The sequence below is a fragment of the Eubalaena glacialis genome, chromosome 9 (genome assembly GCF_028564815.1).
Source record: "Eubalaena glacialis isolate mEubGla1 chromosome 9, mEubGla1.1.hap2.+ XY, whole genome shotgun sequence".
NCBI classification, from domain to species: domain Eukaryota; kingdom Metazoa; phylum Chordata; class Mammalia; order Artiodactyla; family Balaenidae; genus Eubalaena; species Eubalaena glacialis.
The window spans coordinates 32,931,504-32,955,837 of NC_083724.1; the positions used below are offsets into that span (position 1 = coordinate 32,931,504).

Sequence of the window (24,334 nt, forward strand, 5' to 3'; positions counted from 1 at the left end):
ATCCTTGGATAAATCACCTAGCTAAATTTTTTAGTCTATAAGTTAAACATACTGGATTTGATGATTCAGTGATTCTTTGTGTAGTCTATTATGTTTTTTAAAAAGGATATTCCTCTAACTCCCCTAATTAATAAATTTATTATTTGATTGGGTATTTCCTCAAAAAATCTGCTAGCTTTGCAGGTCTGTGCCCCATCACTCTGCTATCCAGTGTAAGGAATAGCATGCTTTGGTCACAGCTTTTCTGATATTGCTGCACTCTATTTCATTTAACCAAGTAAATGAAAAACAGTTTGACTTTTCACAGCATTCAGTGCTCTTTAACCTACCTTTGATTCCGTAGAGAGGAACTACCTATGGCCCAGGCTGCAGGAACTTTATTTCTTTGGTATTATTCTTTCCTTTACTCCTGGCGTTTGAATGCCTGTTTGCTGTCTGCTGTGGAAAAGAAAAAGATAATTGAGATTCATATCATGCTTCCAAGGAATTTATAATTCAGTGGGGGAGACAAGATGTATATGTAAATAATTAGAATTCCAAAATGAAAGTGATAGGTGCCCTGAAGGTATTTGTAGAAGTGGGTTGTAGATCTTGCTATACAGAAATGTGGTGGTGAGCCTGGGCATTACCTGGGATCTTCTTCCAGTGTCCTCACCCCAGGCCTACTGATTCAGAATCTGCACGTTAACAGTGTACCTAGCTGATTCGTATATGCCCATTAAAGTATGAGAAGTACAGCTGTAGATGTTTGAAAAGAAGCAAATTTATTCTCATTGGCAGAATCAGGGAAATCTTCTTGAAGGAAGATGAGAGTAGAGCCTTGAAAGGTTAAATTGATGGGTTAATTTTCAGGCTTGAGTGGAATGAATTAGAAGGCTTGTACCCTTCAATAACTTAATAATCTTTAACGTGAATTGGATACCTGCTTTTTTGGTTTCATTTTTTTTTAAGGAGTCTTGCTGTGTGGCTTGCTGACATCGCCAGATGTCAGACTTGGCCCTAAAGAAGCTGGCAAACCCTTTGGCCAGTTTCCATTAGAACAGCTCATTATTATCTTAGCCAAAATAAAAATCATGGTCTTTAGTGGATTCTCACCAGCTTTCCGATTACTCCACTCAAGAGGAGAGGGACAAAAAAGGGACTTTGGAGAAGTTTCTTATGTAATGCCATGGATCTTAGGTCTTGGTTCTATTCTTGTAAAGATTGCAATCAAATTCTAACTGCTTTGATTCCCACGGTAATATTGTGGTCAAGATCTCTGATTCCTCTAGCTCTGTGATTTTCTCGTTATGTAGAACCTTGAACATTATATTTTAATGTATCTAATTTTTAGTCACCTGAGTTTGTAGACATGAACATTACTAAAATAATAGAGAAAAACAATGAAAATGAAGGAAGAAATCATCTCAGAAAAACATTCTAGTATTGGAGCTAAAGAAAACTGCAGGGTGAATAGTAGAGTGCCAATACTTTACCCATTTCTTCCTCAAGATTATAAGGGTCTAGTAGTAGAAGCTTTGGTAACTGGATTTAAGAGATTTTAGGAAAAGGTCTTTAGGAATCAGAAGAATTTTTGACCCTGGAAAAAAGGAATTGGAGGCCTTTTTATTTCTATGGGACTCTATCGTTAGTGTTTTGTTCAGTTCAGTAAGCAGGAAGGGATATAAGAACCATGACTGGGTCACAGGCAGTATAATGACTGAAGTTATAGTTATCTAGAGTTGTACTGTAAACTTAAATTCATTAAAATGGAATAAAGTAAAAAATTCCGTTCCTCAGTCACAGTAGCCATATTTCAAGGGCACAGTAGTCACATGCAACTAGTGGCTACTGTACTGAACAATGCAGGTGCTGAAACATTTCCATTGTTGCAGAAAGTGCCATTGGATAGGGCTGGTCTAGAGCTTTGCTCTTGCTGTCTGTCTCAGAAACCAAGACAAAGGTGAGGTAAAGAATGAGGAAAATGCCTCAAATAGTGTTTCACGGCTTGTGAGGAACACATATTTCACCTGTTCAAGGAATAGCAATAACCGGGAAAAAAACGTCAATAATCTTATTAGCACAGATTTGGCTTTTGGTGGTTGCCTAATGGCAAATTTAGGGGGGCACCAGAGAATACTAGTTAAAACTTGAAAATAAGAGTTGGAGTGTTAGTATTTTTCTTTTACTAGTTCACAAGGTCATTCAGGGCAAATCTCTTTCCTTCTTGAGGCCTTAGTTTTTCAACTGAAAATTGAGTAGGACTGCATAGACTGTTTGGAGGAGTCTAGCAGACCTTCCAATGGAATGTGACTGGGACGTTGGGACTTGATGGCCTACAGTTTGTCTCTGTGATAAAGTCCCTTTTGAAGTCTTCATCTTTAGAAATGATATAGAGACAATTTTATTAAGTACATACCTACATTTTTAGTTAGTAAAATTACCTGTAAAAAGATGGCCTGTTGATACATTCTCTTTGCCTCAGGTATCAGAAGGGTACCCTTGCCAGGAACTTAATCTTCTAATTTGATAAACTCAGAAATTACTGTGCATCTCTTCCTGCATACTTTAAAACGGCCAGAAGTTGTATGAGCTCATGAAGACAGGCTAATATTTAATACATATAGCAGTTTTCTAAATTTGAGCCAACTCCAAAATGTGAAGAAAGTATGATTTAGTGATGGAGTAGAGATCATGAATAAGTTTATAAGGTAAAATATTAAATGGAGTTAAAATTTCTTGGTCCTTTGGACAAGATACTCATATTTACATGCCTGCTGTTTAGGTGTTTTGTTGTATTTGAAGTTTTGTAAAATGTAGGGGGAAATGCCAGCTCTTAAAATATTACTGACACAACATTAAAGTCTATCTGTGAGTAAAGAACAGTTTCAGTTGTGAATGTGATCTGAGAGAGAAATTTGGATATTTCTCAATTCCTTTCATTTTATTACTATGGTTCTGGCCCAATTGCAGTAAAATCCCAGCTAGCTGGTAAAAGCTCACGTTTCTGTAATGACTTCACATTCTGAAAGAGCTACTTTTTTTTTTTTGCAGTCAAAATAATTCTTTGAAAACAGCTACTCAAATTGACTCACTCCACAGTTTCTAGCACCAGTTTTTACTATAAGAATGGATACTGGGCTTCCCTGGTGGTGCAGTGGTTAAGAATCCTCCTGGCAATGCAGGGGACACGGGTTCGAGCCCTGGTCTGGGAAGATCCCACATGCCATGAAGCAACTAAGCCCGTGCGCCACAACTACTGAGTCTGTGCTCCTGAGCCTGCGAGCCACAACTCCTGAAGCCCGGGCGCCTAGAGCCTGTGCTCTGCAACAAGAGAAGCCACCGCAACGAGAAACCCACGCACCGCAATGAAGAGTAGCCCCCGCTCACCGCAACTAGAGAAAGCCCGCGCATAGCAACAAAGACCCAACGCAGCCAAAATAAATAAATTAAAAAAATAAATTAAAAAAAAAGTTATTAAAAAAAAAGAATGGATACTGATTCTCATAGGAAGTCTTGTGATCTGTTCACAATTAACACAAGTACCAGTGTTGCAAGATACTTGGTTCTTTATTTAATCTTTGAATGAACAGTTTCACATACCCTAATTTTGCTTTAGAACTATAAAAACTGTGCTACATTTTAAAGCATGTTCTACTTATTTGTTTTAGAAATTGTCCAGTTTGTTTATTATTTAATTGTGCCTGTACTCTGGTCTTAGAGTGTCTTCCAGAGGTAAAGTGAAGTATTGGCTGGGCCAAAAAGTGCCTTGGGGTTTTTAAGTAAAAACAAAAGACACATTTTTTCATTTTCACCAAGAACTTTATAGAACAGTGTGTTCACCCTTTTGTTCCACTACCTTCTGCCATTTTTCAGGCAACTTCATAATTCCATCTTCCCAAAACTTTTTATCTTTTTGAGCAAAGAACTCTTACAGGTGCCTTTTACAGTCTTTCAGGGGATTGAAATTTTTCCCATTAATAGAATTTTGTAAAGACTGAAATAAATGGAAATCTGAAGGTGCAATGTCTGGTGAATACAGTGGATGAATCAGAACTTCCCAGCCAAGTCGTAACCGTTTTTGCCTGGTTATCAAAGAAACGTGGTCTTGCGTTATCCTGATGGAAGATTATGTGTTTTCTGTTGACTCATCCTGGATGCTTTTCGTCGAGTGCCGCTTTCAGTTGGTTTGATTGGGAGCACTACTTGTTAGAATTAATCGTTTGGCTTTCCGGAAGCAGCTCATAATAGAGGACTCCCTTCCAATCCCACCATATACACAACATCACCTTCTTTGGGTGAAGACCAGACTTTGGTGTGGTTGGTGGTGGTTCATTTCATCTGCCCCACGATCTCTTCCGTTCCACATTATTGTACAGTATCCACTTATCATTGCCCGTCACAATTTGTTTTAAAAACGGAACATTTACATTATGTTTCAGTAGAGAATCACATGTGGAAATATGGTCAAGAAGGTTTTTTTCCACTTAACTTACGTGGAACCCAAACATCAAAGCGATGAACATAACCAAGCTGGTGTAAATGATTTTCAACGCTTGATTTGGATATTTTGAGTATGTCAGCTATCTCTTGTGTGGTATAAGAAGATTGTTATCAATTATTGTTTCGATTTGATCACTATCAACTTCAACTGGTCTACCCAACCATGGAGCATCGTCCAGCGAGAAATCTCCAGCACAGAACTTCGCAAACCACTTTTGACACGTTCAATCAGTCACAGCAGCTTCTCCATACACTGCACAAATGTTTTTGTGCATTTCAGTTGCATTTTTACCTTTCTTGAAATAATAAAGCATAATATGCCAAAAATATTGCTTTTTTTCTTGCATCTTCAGTATTAAAATGGCTACACAAAAACTTACCAATTTTGATAAGTCTTTTTTTAAATGCACGCTGATATGATAGCTGTCACAATACAATCTAACAAAATTGTTTTGAATGAAGTTGAAGACAACTAAGTGCTACTAGAGCCATCTTATGGAAAAAACCAAATGAACCTTTTGGCCCACCCAATATTTTCCATTAATAATAACTTGAAAATATATCAGCTAAAGAGAAGACTTTTAGGAGAATATTTAATTTAGGAGTCAGAGATGTGGGCTCAAATCTTGGATCTGCTGCTTTTCACCTTTGTTATCTTGCCTGTTAACCTCTGAGGAATAATACAGGTTTTGTGTCTGACTTATAGGAGGTGTTATTTGCATGCTTCTATGATTTTGTGGAACAAAAAGTGTTAAAAAGGTATCACGCTTTCTTATTCTTAGATCTTAGTTTCTAGTACAATACCTTACACAGGTTAAGCGCTTAATAATAATTTATTGCGTGTATGGAAGAAAGAAAAGGTACAGCTAGGGTAAGGAGGATCAGGAATGCCCAGGGGAGTGGGAGTTTGTAAGCATCACCAAGAAGGTGAGCCTTGAACTAGGTGAGGAAGTTAGTCATTTGGATTTCTTGGGGGGAAGAGCCTTCCAGGCAAGGGCATTAGCCAGTGCAAAGTTCCTAAGTGTCACAGGCATATTCAAGGAGCAGCAAGGAGGGCAGTATAGCTGTCATGCTGTGAAGAAGGTGCAGTGTATTATAAGATTAAGTCGGGAATTCCCCGGCGGTCCAGTGGTTAGGACTTCGCACTTCCACTAAGATCCAGCATGCCATGTGGCTGAGCCAAAAAAGAAAAAAATTAAGTCATGTAGCTAAAACACATTTTCCAAAACTGTACTTACTATGTATGTTGTTTGCTGATGTTTTCTTTTTTCTTGTTTTCTATTCTGTGCTTTGTTTTTTTAAAAAATCGCTGATCTGACCCAATAAGGTAGAACTCCATAACAGGGTTGCTGGTAATATTGATCTCCTCAGCCCTGGCCCAGTTGGCTCTGCTGGGAGTTGCCTTGGCTGTTTACCCCAGTGTTCCCCCAGTTTTCTATTTTCAAAATATTCCCTATGTGTGACAGGATGGGTCACAACCTGCAGTTGTAATAACTTAAACTGTGAAAACAAAAGATTTCCTGACATTTTCTGATTCCTGAAAGCGGTATACTTTCATGGTACAGAAAAGCATAATGAAGAAAAAAAGTACATACCCCTACCACTGATAACATTTAATGAATATCCTTCCAGTTCTTTTGTGCGCATATTGAAAGGACTTTTAACAGTAAAATGTACGTTTTGAACAACGTAGGGTTGGGCTCTCACTCTTGTTTGGTCGTGGTGTAGAGTGGTAGACTGCCAGCTACGTGGGAACAGAAGATGATGCCCGTGTGTATACCTGTGCTTGTACTCATAGGACTTGGAGATGGCACTGAGCTTGACCACTTAACTTTAGAAAGTTATTTAACCTTTCTGAGCTTCCTTTTTCTCACCTTTCAAATGAGGATACAGCCCTCTTTTGAAGAATTCTGGGAAGACAAAATGAGACTGTTTATGAATGTGTCCATGGTACGTTGTAGGCACTTAAACTTTTCCGACTTCTGTCACATCATAGGTGTTCAATAAATGTTGTTTAGATAAAGGAATCAGTGAGTGAATGAATGATTGAATACATTTGCTGCTTTGGGTAACTTTCAAATTGTTCACCCTGTGGTATTAAAATTGTGTGCACTGAAGTAATGAGCTGGCGTGACTAGCTTCCAACCCCCTGTGGTCTTCTGGTGCTAATTGCACTGTCAGTATTATACTAACAAAAACAGCTTAAAAATGTGACCATGAAGTGAATAGATTATCTGTCTAGTTCTGTTTTATAACTGTACTTAGTTTTGTACTTAAATTCAGTATATAATGATGAAAATAGTTTATGGAAACAGTTGTATTTTGTTGTACAGACCACTGGTTTTCGAATTAAAAGAGACCTGGGTTTGAACCCTGTTCTGCCACTAGTTTGCACAAGTCACTTAGCCTATTTGAGTCGTAATCCTTTAGCAAATATTTGCATATACTATATGTCACATACTGCATACTTTCATTTTCCTCATTTATAAAATAGGGATAATATAATTTCCTACTTCAGCTTCAAGAGTTGATGTGATGATGTAAAAGAGATATGTGTTTGTAAATAGTAAATATATATATTGTTACACTGAAATATTCTCGTGTGCTTCAAACATATGTTTGTTACTCAGATTTTTTTTTCCCCCAGAAGCCTAGGTATGCTATGTAGTTCATCCCTTTCAGGGAGAGTTGATGCATTATGGAAATAGTTCTAGGGTCTGAGTTTCCGGGATAACTGACAATACTAGAAGTAGAGTGACTTTGAAGCTGGAAAGACCTAGTTCATTCTTGGTTCTGCCTCTTTGTAGCTGTGTGATATTAAGCAAATTTCTTTATCTTTCTGACCCTCCAATTTCCTATTTTGCAAGTGGGGATAATTATTTTGCAAGGTTATAAGATTAAGATATAATGTATATTAAGTACTTTGCATCATGTCTGGCGTATAGAAGAGATTTTTGTTTTGTAAGGTAATGGATAGAGAAGGAAAGGTTGCCAAGTGGATAGAGTTGTCATTATAAAATGGAAGAAGTACCTTGGAGGAGGATTGCGCTTGTTTTGACAATCTCTCTGTGCTTCTAGTGCCTTTTTGACCTTCTGAAATGAGTAAATGGATGAAGCTTTTTATTTTAAAAGTCTGATTCTAAATATTAGTGGTTTCTTAAAGTGCTTATCAACTTGTCTCTTTCCCCTGGTAAGTTATGGCATAGTCTTATCAAAATAGTGACAAATATAACTGTTATTGATAAAAATAAAAATCTAACTTGATATGCATTTCTGCCTTTAATACAAAAGCAAATAAATTCCTGTAAGTGGTATAAATGGAAGTGGGAAACATGCTTTATGCTTTGCTGTTTGAAAGGTATCATTTGCTCCACAGAGAAAGGCGTCATTTCTTTTACTTTGTACATTCAAAAAATACATCCCTGACTGTTGTAGTTGACTAGATATTTGGAAAATGATGATGATTCTTTAGAAATATATAATCTTTCTCTAGTAGAATTTAGTTAGGGAAGAGAAGATGATTATAGCGTATTTTGGTCACTGAAAAGAGGCAAACGTAAAAATCCTATTTGTGTAAGTGTGGAAGATTTCAAATTGCTGGTTATATAGTTTCATATGTTCCTATAAGCTTAACTTACATATACCATAGTTATCCCTTAAATATTGCTTCCAGTGAGGTGTGAAGTTATTTACACATAAGCATGTATGATATCTCCTACTTTTAGTAAGTTTTGGCCATTAATCTAAATCTGCTTATAGATTTGATGAAAACTGAGGAAATAACAGATCTTCTTGAATTTAGATACTGTGATGAAGGTATTTGGTAAGAACCTATCGGCATATAAGGTAGTTTATAATGAGAATTTCATCTTGGATCAAGAAAAGCTCATCGTACGGTTTTCTTTTTCTAATCTCATGAATACATCTACAAACCCCTTCCATTGGGAAGATGGGTACTTGGTTAGAAGAGGAGGGTAAATTGTGTTTTCCAGTCCACAACACTGTTATAAAGACCTCCTTCATATGCACTGGTTATTGTCTGGAACAAAAAAGTGGTTAAGGTAAATACATAATAAGATGAGCCCTCAAGAAATAGCTTTTAATTCTGAGAAGTATCCAATATTCTGTAGCAAAATAATCAGATTTTCAGTCTTCTTTTTCTCATTTGGCCCACGAGGCAAGAGAAACCATCACTGAAGTAGTTAATTGTACTTAAAGTGTAGTGTTTGATGCCTTAATGTAAGTCTTTCTTAGCTTACATTATTTGGGGAATACTTATATGTACAGTGGTACTAACTTCCCTTGATCATCTTTAGCTGTTATTTCTAATGCAAAATAGATTGTGATATATGAGGAAATTAGCAGAGAGTTTGTCTATATTCCTACATGAGTTGATTTTCCAAGAGTATACTACTTTGGAATATTACTTTGAAGTACTAAGTTAATAAATATCCCTGAATAGTCTAAAGATGGGATAGAAAATATTTTCTTAATGGCTTAAAATGCACTTTTATTCAGGTTGTTTAAATGGTTTTTAGTTTAAGGAACAAGGGTGTCTTCTAGGCACATTTTTTTCTAAGAGAAATACAGGACACTTCTATTACTATCAAAGTTTATTATCCCATTGTCAGGACTGGGGTAATTCCTATCAGTAAGTTGTTTTAGGTAATTAAAGTCAGTTTCATTCACACAAACCAAATATATGTGAATGTGTCCGTTTTTTTTTTTTTTTGCTGGAAATCATTAAAAAATATAAAGAAGCATTTCTCTTTCTGCTTAGCTTCTGAAATGATGTTTGTTATGCCTAGTTCATAAGTCCAGAGTGACACATCATACAAGGAATGGCTAATTTCATCTGTTGGTGGCAGGCAGAGCCTATGTGATTTTGTTTGATTTGCATCTTGTGAAAACAAATTTTAAATTTGTAGATTGAAAGTGTTTTAAGTAGAGGAGCTGGTGTCTGCCTTACTGGTGGCTACCAGACATGATTTAACTGTTTAAAAATGATGATTGTGATGTGTTCCCTAGGTCAGAGTAGCCTCCTAATTGTGAATTAGACTACCCTTTGGTAAGTCTCTCACTTATACCCTTATAACATTTCACTCTAAGTACCCTGTTTCTTCTTGAAATAGTGTTCCCCCTGCTTCTTTTATGCTCCAGTGGTTCACTCTGTTTCTGTCTTTCTCTGTTCCTCTTTCTGTCCCCCCTCCCCCTCACTGGCTGGAGAAAGGGAAAAGGCCTACGTTTAAGTGACAGAAGGACAGTAAGGAGGTAAATGTACTGTCTAAGAGCTTCTTTTCTCCCTTCCCATCACATCTTGTCATCCAGTCATTTTAACTCACAGCTTTACCTATCGCCTCTAAAGACTGGAGTAGCTTGGGAGTCTTTTAGTGTTTTGTTAGTGCCTTGGGCACAGTTGCTTTCTTGGTGTTTTAGTCCTTGGTGTGAAAAGTAGTCAAATACAGTTTCCAGACTCTTTCTGCTAGTTGGTAGAAGGCAATTCATCTTCTGTCAGCTGTTTTCTCATTGACTGGGCAAGGCATATGACTAGTGAAATTGAAGTAGATCAATGACTGCATAGTAATTCTTTCTCTAAAATAGTCTTACTCTCCTTTCAGTTCCTCTAGTCACCTAGGTTTATAGCTTTGGCTCATTGACTTTTGCAGCCCTTTAGTTTGTCACCATGACCCATTTGTCTTTCTTTTGAAAGTTTCTCCAAATCTCCCCACCTCAGTCCAGGCCCCTGTTTCCCTTCCTTCCTTGTATTACCATTTCACTCTCTTAGCTGTATAGTCTTACTTCTCCCCAGTAAAGGGAGGAGCACAGTAATTTCAAGACTTAAAGATTAGTGCTCCCCCCTTACTGAGAAGTCTCCCATGGCTTCTTACTTTCTGCTACAGCAGGTATCAATTCTTCTGTCTGGCTTTCAAGGGTATTATACTTACTCTGCTAACACCTTGGTTTTTTCCTTAACATTCTGGCCCCAACCTAACCTTCCAGCTTCATCTCCCACTACTGCACTACATGAACTTCCTTAGCCAGGCTTTCTCTTCACTTACTTCATCTGTAGAAACTACTCTGCTCATTAACCGATACAGCATTCTCTGCCTTTTTTCTGCCCTCTCTCTAAATTTTTCTGTAAGCCTTACAGTACTTGCATCATACATCTGGTAGGCTAACTTTCCATGCATGGTCATGAATCTCTTGAAGGACAGAATGTGCCTTTTATTCCCTGCAGGCCCTACCTGGTTCAGTGCTTCCATCCCCATAGGTTCTCATTGAAGGACTTCGGTGAGCTTGTGGGAGAGCAGGTGGATATGTTCCTGGTGAGCTGTACATGATAGAATTGTGATGAATGTGTAGAAGGTAAAGGTGAGCAGATGTTCAGCCCAGTAGGGTAAAACTTTCCACTTTAAAGTGTATTGGTTCGTCCTGTGAGTTCTCTATAATAGCTAGTGTTCAGTTGAAGGCTAAATGGTCATTCTGCCAAGGCTGCTGTCAAGGAGAGTCCTGCACGAGGTAGGAGGGGAGGGTATTATTCAATCAGATAAACTAGTGCCTCCTTCACTTTGTAATTCTAAATAAGTACTATTTTGACCTAATGAAATAGAGGCCAGAGAGGCTGATGGGAATTGAGGAACTGACAAAGGTAATGATAAGAAGTTAAACAATAATACTTACAATTTATAGCTGAGTAATCTTTGTAGTTTATGGACCTGTTTTTCAGTGCTCTCTTTACATCTCGTGATGTTGAAAACAAAATTCAAAATTACAAAATATATTTTTGTGGCCTTCACATTTGGTTATTTCTTTGACTACTGAGAGAGTTCCATTTAGAAGACTATCTAGCCTACATAGATGCTTTATCCGAAAACTTTATTGTTTTGAGTTACTGAAAACAAAATGTTCATCGGAACTGCTGTGTTCATTTTACTTACGATAAATAGGAAAATTATACTCCTTCCTGCAAGGATAGAGAATGTGAACTTCGGTTGATTGAAACTTGCCTTTTTCTCTCTTTTTAAATGAATCCAATGGTGATTCATTCTCTTAATTTGATTGTGAATTGATTTGTCACTTTTTTACTTGCTAGTTTGTCCTAAGGCAGGCCAAGTATTCTTCTCAAGTCTTTTTGGGGGTGGGAGGTCTCTAGAATTATTGCTGTTTGATGAATTATATGTTTTTTCTATTTAAAAGTGATCCTTTTCACTGTCATAATTTGAGTTCTAGTCCCCAAGCAAAGATTTCAGAAAATGCCTTCTAACAGCAAAGTAAATGTCATTCATGTCCTCTTCCAGCTTTAAGTAGTTGGGCTTCTCTTGAGGTCTCAAAGAATTGTAGAATGTCTAAACATGGAAGAATTTTAAAGTTACTTGGTTAATCTCTTTGTTCATTAAACATTGTGGAGTCTCTACCAAGTAAGTGAATAAAACAGTATAAAAACTACACTTCATTGGCAAAATAAAATTTTACTAAAAAATAGTAAAGTAAAATAAAATTTTTGCAGAGCAGAAAATTTTAATTTTAATGATGTCCAGCTTATCAATTCATTCTTTCATGGATCATGCCTTTGCTGTTGTATCTAAAAAGTCATCACCAAACCTAAGGTCATCTAGATTTTCTCCTGTGTTATCTTCTAGGAGTTTTATAGTTTTGTGTTTTACATTTAGGTTAGTGATCTATTTTGAGTTATTTTTTGTGAAAGGTGTGTGGTCTGTGTCTACATTCATTTTTTTGCATGTCCAGTTTGTTACAGCACCATTGTTGAAAAGGCTGTCTTTTCTCCATTGTATTGCCTTTGTTCCTTCATCAAAGATCAGTTGGTTCTATTTATTTGGGTCTATCTCTGGACTGTCTGTTCTTTTCCATTGATCTATTTGTGTATTTCCATTGATCTTTTGCCAATACCACACTGTCTTGATTACTGTGGCATTATAGTTAGTCTTGAATCTGTGGTGTCAGTCTTCCGATTTTGTTCTTGTCCTTCAATGTTATGTTGGCTATTCTGGATCTTTTGCCTTTGTGTATAAACTTTCGAATTATTTTCTCAATATCCATAAAATAACTTGCTGGGAATTTGATTGGGTTTGCATTAACTCTGTAGATCAAGTTGGGAAGAATTGACCTCTCGACAAATTTTGAATTTTCCTGTACATGAACATGGACTAACTCTCCATGTATTTGGTTCTTCCTTGATTTTGTTCATCAGAATTTTGAAATTTTCCTCATATAGATCTTGTACATATTTTGTTAGATTTATGCTAAGTGTTTCATTATGGGGGGTGCCAATGTGATGCTGTATCTTGAATTTCATATTTTTCTTGTTTATTGATTTAGGAAAGCAACTGACTTTTGTATATCAACATTGTATTCTGCAGCCTTGCTATAATCGTTTATTTGTTCCAGCAGTTTTTTTGTCATTTGTTTTGAATTTCTACATAGATTATCATGTCATCTGCAAACAAAGACAGTTTTATTTTTTCCTTCCCAGTCTGCATGTTTTATTTCCCTTTCTTATCTTATCACATTAGCTAGGATATCCAGTATGATCTTGAAAAACAGTGGTGTGAGGAGACATCCTTGCCTTATAACTGATCTCAGTGGGAATGCTTCAAGTTTTTCACCATTAAGTATGATGTTAGCTGTAGGCTTTTTGTATGTTCATTAACAAGTTGTAGAAGTTCCCCTCTATTCCTAGTTTACTGAGAGTTTTTATCATGAGTAGGTGTTGGATTTTGTCAAATGCATTTTCTGCATGTATTGATATGATCATATGACTTTTCTTCTTTAGCTCATTGATGTGATGGATTACATTAAATGATTTTCAAATGTTGAACTGGCCTTGCATACCTGGGGTAAATCCCACTTGGTCATGGTGTATAATTCTTTCTATTCACTGTTAGATTTGATTTGCTGATATCTTTTGGAGGATTTTTGCATCTATGTTCATGAGAGATATTGGTTTGTAGTTTTATTTTCTTGCAATGTTTTTGTCTGGTTTTGGTATTAAGGTAATACTGGCTTCATAGAATGTGTTAGGAAATATTCCCTCTGCTTCTGTCTTCTGAAAGAGATTGTAGAGAATAGGTATAATTTCTTCCTTAAATGTTTGGTAAAATTCACCAGTGAACCCATCTGTGCCTGGTGCTTTCTGTTTTGGAAGGTTATTAATTATTGATTCAATTTCTTTAATAGGTATAGGTCTATTTAGATAGTCTGTTTCTTCTTGTGTGAGTTTTGGTGGGTTGTGTCATTTGAGGAATTGGTCCATTTCACCTAGGTTATCATATTTGTGGGCATAGAGTTGTTGTTAATATTCCTTGATTATCCTTTTAATGTCCATTAGTTCTGTAGTGATGTCCCCTCATTCATTTCTGATGTTTGTAATGCCTAATTATGCCAATGCTTTTTCCTTCTTTCTTTACCTCTATCTCATGGCCGTTAAGAAAAGGGAGACAAAAATGCACAAAGGAGGTAGATTCCTAAATTCAGATTTCCTTTTAGCAAACCATAGTCATTTCCTGATTAATATTTTGGTAGACACATACTACATGGTAGTGATGGAGGTCATGAGATAATGACCCTTAATATATATGAAAGCTTTGAGATCATCTCTGGGGGGGGTTTAGACCAAATGAGGGAAAGACAAACCCATTTGCTTTACAAAGTTAATTAAAACAGTATGTGGCATATGAGGCAGCATTAAAGAGTCTCTCTTCTAATGATTATTTAATTAGTTTAGATGTCTCAGCAAGTATATGCACTTTCAGGGCTTCCCTGGTGGCACAGTGGTTAAGAATCTGCCTGCCAATGCAGGGGACATGGGTTCAATTCCCTGGTCCAGGAAGATCCCACATGCCATGGAGCAACTAAGCCCGTGCGCCACAACTACTGAGCCTGCACTCTAGAGCCCTCGAGCCAAAACTACTGAGCCCGCGTGCCACAGCTACTGAAGCCTGCACACCTAGAGCCCGTGCTCCACAACAAGAGAAGTCACCGCAATGAGAAGACTGCACACCGCAACAAACAGTAGCCCCCTGCTCGATGCAACTAGAGGCAGCCCGCGCACAGCAATGAAGACCCAATGCAACCAAAAATAAATAAATAAAAAATTAAAAAAAAAAAAGTATATGGCCTTTCAAGGACTACTTCTGATTGACATTTAGAATTGGTTTGGTTAGAAGTCATAAGACAATTATTAAGATAACATGTTTTTAAAGTAAGCAGTGGATTAATACATTAGGCCTATATAATAATGGAATCATCCTTGGATTTGGTAATAAAAATATTTTTACCCTAGAACATAGTACTGAAGAATAAGAAACTAGAAAGCCCGAGTTCAGTCTAGAACTAAATGAATGTAGAAAGTAGGAAACCAGAGGTTTCACTGAAGAACAGTTTTTCATTGAAGGCTGTTGACTCACCAAAAAAAAGTCAAGTTCACATGTTTAATAGTGAAATAAAAGCATTCTTTGACATATGTAGGAGATATTTCCTTCATATTCATATTCTGCATTGTAGAAATGCATATGCTACCAGCAGAATCTGGTAAATAAGAGAGTTAAAGAATTTAAATTACATAAGTGAAAACATTGGTATTTATTTCACTATATTATATTATGTATTCGCTGTCTTTCCCATCCTACTTCCCCATTTTTCTATGGGTCCTTCCTTTTTCTCCCAAATAAGCTGCTTGTACTTTACCACTTGTCTCAGGGATCCACTTCTGGTGGGAGCCCAAATGAAGATAGGCTGTCATTTTTCCTATAAAATTCCCTTTATTTTGACATAGCTGCTTGCATCCTCATGGTGTCATGTTACATGTTCCTCTGTATTCATTGTTTCCTATACACTAGTTCTTGGGCTTGATTAGATTGAGGTCAGGTTCAGTTTTGGGGGGTTAAGATTACTTAATAAGTGGTGCTTTTTATTTCCTATTGCATCTTATCAAGAAGCATTAGTATATAATTAACACTGCTGAATGCTATATGAAAGTTGTAATGAAAGTAAATCCTAAGCGTTCTCATCACAGGAAAATATATGTTTTTCTTTTATTTTGTTTCTACATGAGATGATGGATGTTTACTAAACTTACTGTGGTCATCATTTCATGACTGTGTACATCCAATGATTATGCTGTACGCCTAACACTTACACAGTGCTGTATGTCAATCATATCCCAGGAAAACAGGAAGAAAGAAAAAAGAAGCGGTAATATGTAGTTGTCCCACTTTCAGTGATGTTAAGATTGTTCAGTGACAGTGTTGATGCAGTTGCTCCACATTAAGATTAACTCAAGGCTTCTTGAAAACTAGGCAAAAAGGGAGTATGACATACTGTGTAATTCTCATTGTTCAGTGCCCAGCAGTTATCTTTTGGGAATAGATCATGACTTTGCAGGAATTATGGTGACTCTTAAATTAAAATACTTGAGAGAGAATCTTCTCTTTCTCTTTTTTAATATGAAAGTGAAATCGTTAAGTTTGATGATCTTGCCAGATGTAATATAAATATCTATATAATGTTATTCACACTCCTTTCCCCAGTGCCTAGGACAGTGCCTAGCATGTAATAGATGATTCAGTAAAAGATTTGTGGAATGACCTAACAAAAGAATGCATGTATCAACATGTTTGTAGACTCTCTTAAGGGAACTTTCTTTCATCAGGCACCCTGGGGAAGAATTACAGTGTAGCACAAGGAGGGCAGTCATAATTTTCTCTTGGCATATATGTATGAATGTTTGTTCTGGACTATTACTCAAAGATCCAGTGCTAGGTACTAATTGGGAGACAGTGATGAATGGAACATTGTCTCACACATCCCCCCCACCCCCCCCTGCAGCCCTGGGTCCCAGAGGGTGTACAGAAAAAGAAGAAAACAATTCTCATCTTGAATTTTCTCCCAGTTCCTATGCTTTGTTGGTACTTTCATTGCTAGGTCTGGGTTTTAGTGAGGTGGTCGTTTTAACAGAAAAATCCTTTCCACACATTGAGAAGCTCATTCCCAGTTGTGAAGAACTTTTTGTAATAAGAGCATTCTTTCCTGAAGGTCGGAGAAGTGCACTGTCTATTCCAGGTAAATTAATTCATCCCATTTTTAGGATACAGTGAAGAACAAAACACAGACAACATCAATTTTTAATGGAAATCCATGCATGATTAATAACTAATATGCAAGAAAAAGAATGAATTGCAACAATTTTTTTCTTTTTGTTTTCTATGGTTGTTTTTACTGGCAGAATTTGATTTTAGGGGTTATATTATTCATATTTGAATTATTTGTTTTTGCATAGAATTTGTTTTCCCAAACATGTCTGTGCCCACCATATTTTGAGTTGTTTAATGAAGAAGGTTGTGACTGTTTTAATGTTTCTTTATAAAAGCAGATTGGTTCTGACTTGTCCAAAATGGGTTGCCCTGATATTACCGGAAGGTTGTATCACTGAGCAATTTAAGGGTTAAAGTGGCTTTCCAGTGCTATTCTATACTTAGTCCTATTTTTCCCCTCTCTTTGAACTTCTGGTTCATTATAATGCTTCTGGGACTACGAACAGTGAGATGTGCCTTGATTGATACTCAGCTTCCATACAGTGCCTGTCAGCCTTTCTCTGGGGACCTTTCATATCTCTTAGCTCCTTGTAGCTAACTGCAGACCTCTATGTTTCTGCTGCCTGCCAGCTTAATGCAAAACTGAGAGTGAGAGTAGTGGCCCCAGGGAGGAGAAGCTACCTGGGTCCCATGGCATTGGGACTTCAGGTGGGAGGCTGATTTGTCAATCTGGATTAGAAATAGAAGGGAGCTGTTGCCTGGTACATTACTTATTTCTTGCTATAGAAGAGACATAGTTTGTAAAGGGCTTTGAGAATCTCCCAAAAGAAAGGCAGGTAAATGATAGATTTAGCAAAAATACACTAAGCTGTTACTGCAGAACTCCTAGCAGATGTAATGGCAGTTAAGAACAGTAATGCTGTAGGGAAGGAAACATCCTCTATTGAAGCTTCTATTTCTTGCCAGTAATTTTCGTGTAGAAATATCTATTCAAGCAGAAGGCAGTATACTTTGAAAAATTAACATCAGTGTAGATTTCTAATGAGATTTTAGATTCCACATTTTTCTAAAATCACAGTATTACGCATCTCAATACAGAATGCTCACGAATGAGTATTACTGTATTCATATTTGAGGACCAAAACCATTGTACAAAGTTTAAAATGAATTTACATGCTTGTAGAGTCAAGAGTTTTGTTCTCTAAGGCAGTGGTACTTAATATGCATAGGAATCACTTGGGGATCTTATAAAAATGGAGATTCTGTTTCAGTAGGTCTGGGGTGGGGCCTGCATTTCTCACAGACTCCTAGATGATGCCAGTGCTGCTGGTTCAGGGACCACCATTTGAATGCAAGGTTTTAAGGTATTGAGTTTTGAAACGAACAAACTCACCGGAAATACTTTCTATTTTCTAAACTCATTTATACTAAGATAGTCTAATAAAACACTTAAAGTAAGGCCTAGCAAATGCTTTTGTGACTGTAAATCTTGCTAACAGAAATAATATTTAATAACCTCTTCTTCCTGGTAATTTATTAGCTTCTGGTCCTGAAAGTCCGAAATCATTTATTTTCATGACTGAATTAACAGCCTTACAATGGAACAATACAAGACGTATTGGACTTTTATGCACTAACGTAGCATAGCTATTTTTAAGTGAGGGTATTCTATGTGCTGAAGTGTCTGGAAGTCATGCCAAGGAATAGCTGGGGGAACTGGAAGAAGGTATTGCTGGGGATTCGTGACGGCTCTTAGACAGCAATATAGAGGGGTTTCTGCAGTGGGTGGGAAGATCACTTCTGAGATTCCCTCTAAATCTGAGTCTATGAATCATCACCTAGTATTGTGCTTTTCATCATTACATTATTAAACACAAATTTTAATACAGACTTCATTCCTATCTGATAACCTTATTTTCCTCAAACATGTTAAAAATATTTATTGACTAGTCCCATTTCTGAACCCCTTTCCCCTATTTCTTACTTCTAACACCCTCCCTCTAAATTCTTAGTGTATTACCATAATCCACCCATTCATTCACTCAGTACATATTTGAGTGCTCATTGTGTACTGGTAGGGTACTGTGGTAGGTGATATGCGGGGTACAGAATTGAATAAGGAACAGTCTCTACTTTCAAGGTACTCAGAGTCTCCTAGAGGAGGTAAGATGGCACAAATAATCTGTGTGAAAAATAATATGTTAACACCCTAAGAAAGTGCTCTGGAGGTTCAGAGAAGAGAGAAATTAATCACTCTTGTCTGGGACCATCAGGAAAGGCTTCATAGAAAAGATAGCATTTGAATTGGGTCTTGAAAACTAGATAAGCTTTCCTAGCTGTTTCAAGCAGAGGAAACTACATGAGCCAAGTATGGAGGCAAGAGACTAAGATGACACATTTTAGGAATTGCAATTACTAAGACCCCTTGCATTCTTGGATTTGTAACTTAGAGGATTTGGACCATTTCTGAGTGACCCTTGAAGGGTCATGTAGTAATTTTTCTGAGTTACTGATTTTATTCCCTTCCTAAGAGCCTAATGTTTCAAGTCAATGACTGAGGCTAGTGATTGGTTTAGCTTAGCATTCATATCTTGGTCCATCTTTATTTTTCTCTATTCGTTCTCATTCCATTCTCATTTTACCGCATGTTATATGGGAGGACACTATATGCTTATTAATAATTTAGAATTTGTGAAGAGATTGTTACGGTTTCTCTCAGTTACCAAGAGTCTACTGCAAATAGGGTGACCATATATATAATTTATTGCCCAAACTGGGACCCTTTTGAAAGAGAGTGGTGCTATTAATAATATTCCAGGGCAACAGGCATAACCTGGGTTTGTCTCAAGCAAGCTAGAGTATATGGCCAACTAGAATGTATGGTTACTCTAACTATAGTTCTTGTTAGTTGGAATATAGAATATGGATGGGGAGCAGTACCATGTGATGTAGGAAGGCAAGTGTGGGCTAGTTTGTGAAAGGTCCTAAATGCAGGCTAAGGAGTTAGGCTTTTATACTGTAGACAGTGAAAAACGCTTGGAGTTTTTTTAGGGGCAGAGGAATCGATATATGCAAAGCAGCGTTGGAAAAGACTAGTCTGGACTCTGTGGGCAGGTTGGATTGAAGGGAGATATCGATTCAGAGAGTGTCATAGTACTTCCCTTTAAGGGTATATTCAAATGGTAACTACTCGAATGGTCTTAGTGTACTAGGAAAATGTATTTATTTATTTTAAAAATTATGCTGAGAGCTTTAATAACTCGCTTCCAATATGTGTTATTATTGATGTTAGTTCGTACTTCTAAAGATCCTGTTAGGTTGGTGTCTTGTTCAATTAATGTTTTTTTTCAAAAGAGGAATAGCACTGGGGCCTAGCAGTGAATGCCAGAGCATTTTGTATGTGTTTGTATTATAGCATGTTTATGTGTTAATATTGTAACAATTAAAGTTTGACCTAACATTGAGAGAGAGTGCATAGTAAAAAATCTTCCCAAGATTTATTTCTAAAATACTTTTTTTTTAAATCATGTAGCCAACTTTTCATTGTATCTTGTTTCAAACTGATGTCTAATTTAGAGGGAATTTTGATTTTGCAGTAACTCCCACTTCCCTAACCTACATTTTTCCTTTTTCTATCCTCATGGAGTAGGTTGGCTTTTGGGAAAGAAAAGGCATTTTCTACCAGGAAAACCAGATAAAGCATCATGGAAGAGAGAATCAATCCTTGAAGGATTGATTATGCAGTAGTGGAGAAGAGGACATTCCACATAGAGGAGACCATGTATGCAAAGAGAAGGAAGCAGAAAAATTGTGGGGCATGTTTTGGGAAAAGCAACTGGCTACTGGGTGGCTTAAAAAATGCTGTGGAAATACAGCTAGTGCACTGGCATCACCAGCCAGTTAGGTGGTCATGAAGGATACAGGGAAATTAAAGGAAAGGAAAGCTTTTTTAGTTCCGAAAGATATCTCAATGTTTAAAAACCATCTAATGGAAGAAAATATACTTTACTTGCTAAAGAAGCTCCTATTTATTTATTAAATTAAAAAAAAATTTTATACAATTTTAAAGGTTACTTTCCATTTACAGTTACTACAAAATACTGGGTATTGCCTGTGTTGCACAATACATCCTTGAGCCTATCTTACACCCAATAGCTTGTACCTCCCACTCCCCCACCCCTGTATTGCCCTGCCTACCCCCCAGCCCCCACACTGGTAACCACTAGTTTGTTCTCTATATCTGCTGAGTCTGAAGAAGCTCCTATTTAAAGCTAGCCTTTCACTTTATTTATTTATTTATTTTTTAATGAATTTGGGTGCAGTGTTTACTATTTACTATGTGCCTTTTATATAAGATCATATCAGTAGACATATCTCAGACTGAAATGTTTAATATTTTGTACAATAAATGCATGTGGAAGGGATTATCTAATGAATTATAGAAGATTATTGGAGATGCTTCTCAGTTTTCTTGGCAAGAAAATGAGCTAATGAACTGAAGAGAGTGACCAGTTTGTAAAATATTTCATAAGTTTATGTCTGTATATTTACATATGTTGTAATATTCCATCATTAGAGGCTAAATTCTCCATGACTATTACGATCTATGGAAAATTTCTGTGTAGGTTTTTGTTGTTTCTTTAAAAAATAATTAAAAGTTTACTTCAAGTCTAAATTTAAAAATTAAATGATTTCCCTCCTCCCTTCCTGGTTTAGAGCTACTTCTCTTTATTTTACTTAAGCACTATAGCATTTGACACATAAAGGTGTTTCCCCAGGAGAATATTGTTTCTGCCCGGGGCTGACATGAAAAGAAACGATTTGTCAGACTAGTGGAGCTTGCTAACAATTCAAATAAACAACCTGTCTTTCCCTTCATACTGCATATTAATAAAATGTTAATGATAAATTGCCTCTTTTACACCCTACAGGGAGGAGAGATTATTGGGTCAGAGACAGTTTTCTTGCTTTGGGCCTTCTTAAACACAGCTGTTAACAGAATCCTTCTTACCAGTTGCATGCTTATTAGCACAATGTTTCTTACATAATGGTTATGTTTAATACAGCCAAATTGATTGTGCCTCATTTTTGTCATTATCTAACGTAAAAAGCAATTAAATTTAGAATAAACTTTTCTGGAAACATGTATTTTGATAGGCAGTAACTAACTCTTCAAAAATGGGCTTCCTTGGATTATACAGCTGAAGGCTATGATCATATCTGTATTTATCACTTTTTTCTCCCCTCCTTACCACCACCACTAGTTTGAGAGCTCCTTGAGATAGAGCATGCATGCTATGCCTTATGCATTTGTGCCCTCAGTACCTAGCAGACACTGTAAATGACTGTCAAGTTATTTAATGACCTGAGTTTGATAATGACCAACTTTGTTGCTTTATTTTTACGTGGTCTTCTTGAATTTTTCTTCAGCATACAATCCACTCTAAAATCTTCCTTTATCAAAATAATTGTTAGAAACAAGACAACAGGCCCCAAATGGAGTTGCTTATGCTAAGCCCCACATCACCAAACTGAGGCTTAACTTACAGTTTAGGCTCTTCCAGAAATGGAATCTAAACCTGTCAGTCTGGAGTCTCCTGATCAGCATGTGTTAGTTAATCTGCCAGATAGACCCCTGCCATCCTCTAAAGGAAATTAACTTTGCAATAACCAATCCAATTTTTTTGCCTAGCATAACGTCCTTGTTCCTGCTCCCCTCTGCCTATAAAAGTCTGATATTTTGTACAGCTCCTTGGAGCTCCTTTCTATCTGCTAGATTGGATGCTGTGTGCTTCAAATTGATTTCTGCTCATATAAACCCTTAAACATTTTAATACGCTTCAGTTTATCTTCTGACAGTTTATATAGTTGTCTAGAGCTGGTCATACACTGCTGTGGGAAGGATCAGTTAATTGAGGTATGGGTAGTAAGTAATGACTAGTGAGGGAAGTCTGATCTTTCCAGTTGATTTTTGAGGTATTGAAAATAAATCAGTTATCGAAGTAAAATATTCAGGGATTTTAAGTTATCTAGCTTACTTTTAGGAGAGTATAATTTACTGGTTGCTAACAGAAATAATGTCAGCTATTGGCTACACTGTTATGGTAACTTGAAAATAAGACTGGTATTATTCTTAGGTTTTTTCTAAGAAAAGAATGAATTTATAGAAATATTTAAAATAATTAGCTGGGCTTATTTACCTACCAGCATCAACCTGTCTCTTTATACTATTCAGAAATTGAATTGTTGGTGAATTATAAAATTTTGAGTTGTAACTGTTGTGAGTACCAAAAGTGTCCATGAAATGGGTGGGCAGAGGAGTGTCTTCAGTACCTTGATCGGGGCCTAATGTTAATTGTCACTTGATAAAGAGCAGTGGTTCAGTGAATGGATTTCCATATATAAACGGGATTGAACAAAAAACTGTCCAGGCATCAAATGGGCGCAACCTAAATGTCCATCAACAGAGGAATGAATAAAGAAGATGTGGTACATACATACAATGGAATATTACTCAGCCATAAAAAAGAACAAAATAATGCCATTTGCGGCAACATGGATGGACCTAGAGATTGTCATACTGAGTGAAGTAAGTCAGACAGAGAAAGACAAATATCATGTGATACTGCTTATATGTGGAACAAAAAAAATGGTACAAATGAACTTATTTACAAAACAGAAATAGAGTCACAGATGTAGAAAACAAACTTATGGTTACTGGGTAGTGGGGGATAAATTGGGAGATTGGGATTGACATATACACACTACTATATATAAAATAGATAACCTAGGGAATTTCCTGGCAGTTCAGTGGTTAGGATGCCACGCTTCCACTGCAGGGGGCATGGGTTCTATCCCTGGTGGGGGAACTAAGATCCTGCGTGCTGCGAGGTACGGCCAAAAAAAAAGAGAGAGAAAAGAAAAAATAGATAACTAATAAGGACCTACTGCATAACTCTACTCAGTACTCTGAAATGACCTATATGGAAAAAGAATCTAAAAAAGAGTGAATATATGTATATGTATAACTGATTCACTTTGCTGTACACCTGAAACTAACACAACATTGTAAATCAACTATTGTCCAATAAAAATTTAAAAAAACAAATAGCAACATCAACATGGGTAATCCTGTTTACACTTTTGGGCCAAATGTAAGTTTCAAACCTTTTCTTATAGCTTGCTGCCAAAGCAGATGTGTGTCTCTTTTTGAAATTAAATACTTACGTTTCTACCTTTATCCTCTATGCTGATTTTTGTATGTATTCATTCCTTGGTTGATTTTATTTTTCATGGCCTTGTTCACCAGTCCCACCAAATACGATGCTGAAACATCTCTCTTTCACTCATTCTGTTAGATATTATCAAACTACTTAACTGCATTAGAGACAATACACGATTTATTTGATTTTGTTGTTGTAACTTAATGCTTGTTTCTCCATTAGACAGTAAACTTTCTGAGTGCAAAAAAAACAAAAACCCACAAAAAAACACATAATGTATTAAAGATGGAACCTAAAAATAAAATACACTAAATATTACTTTTTAAAATAAGTAAGCAGTTGTTAGTTTAGTTTAAAATTGTGCCTTTTCTTTGTTTTGCAGATGGCAAGCTGAGATTTTCTTTGAACACTAAGAAACACTAAGATTTTGATAAACTTGAACTTAGCGTTTTAGACACGTTAAAGTGGATGCACTTTACTGCTCTTAACTCTCTTTTTAATAACCTCTCACCTAACACATCGTAACCACCTGTAAGTGAAGACCCCGCAAGAAGGGCTTCTGGTTAACGATTTGAAAAG

The 24,334-nt window shown here is 36.6% G+C and overlaps 1 protein-coding gene across 1 annotated transcript in view; it reads left to right on the top strand.

Annotated features, from left to right (window-relative positions):
• ERP44 (endoplasmic reticulum protein 44) overlaps positions 1 to 24,334 on the top strand; it is a 96,411-nt gene that overhangs the window by 6,565 nt on the left and 65,512 nt on the right. The window lies entirely within an intron of this gene.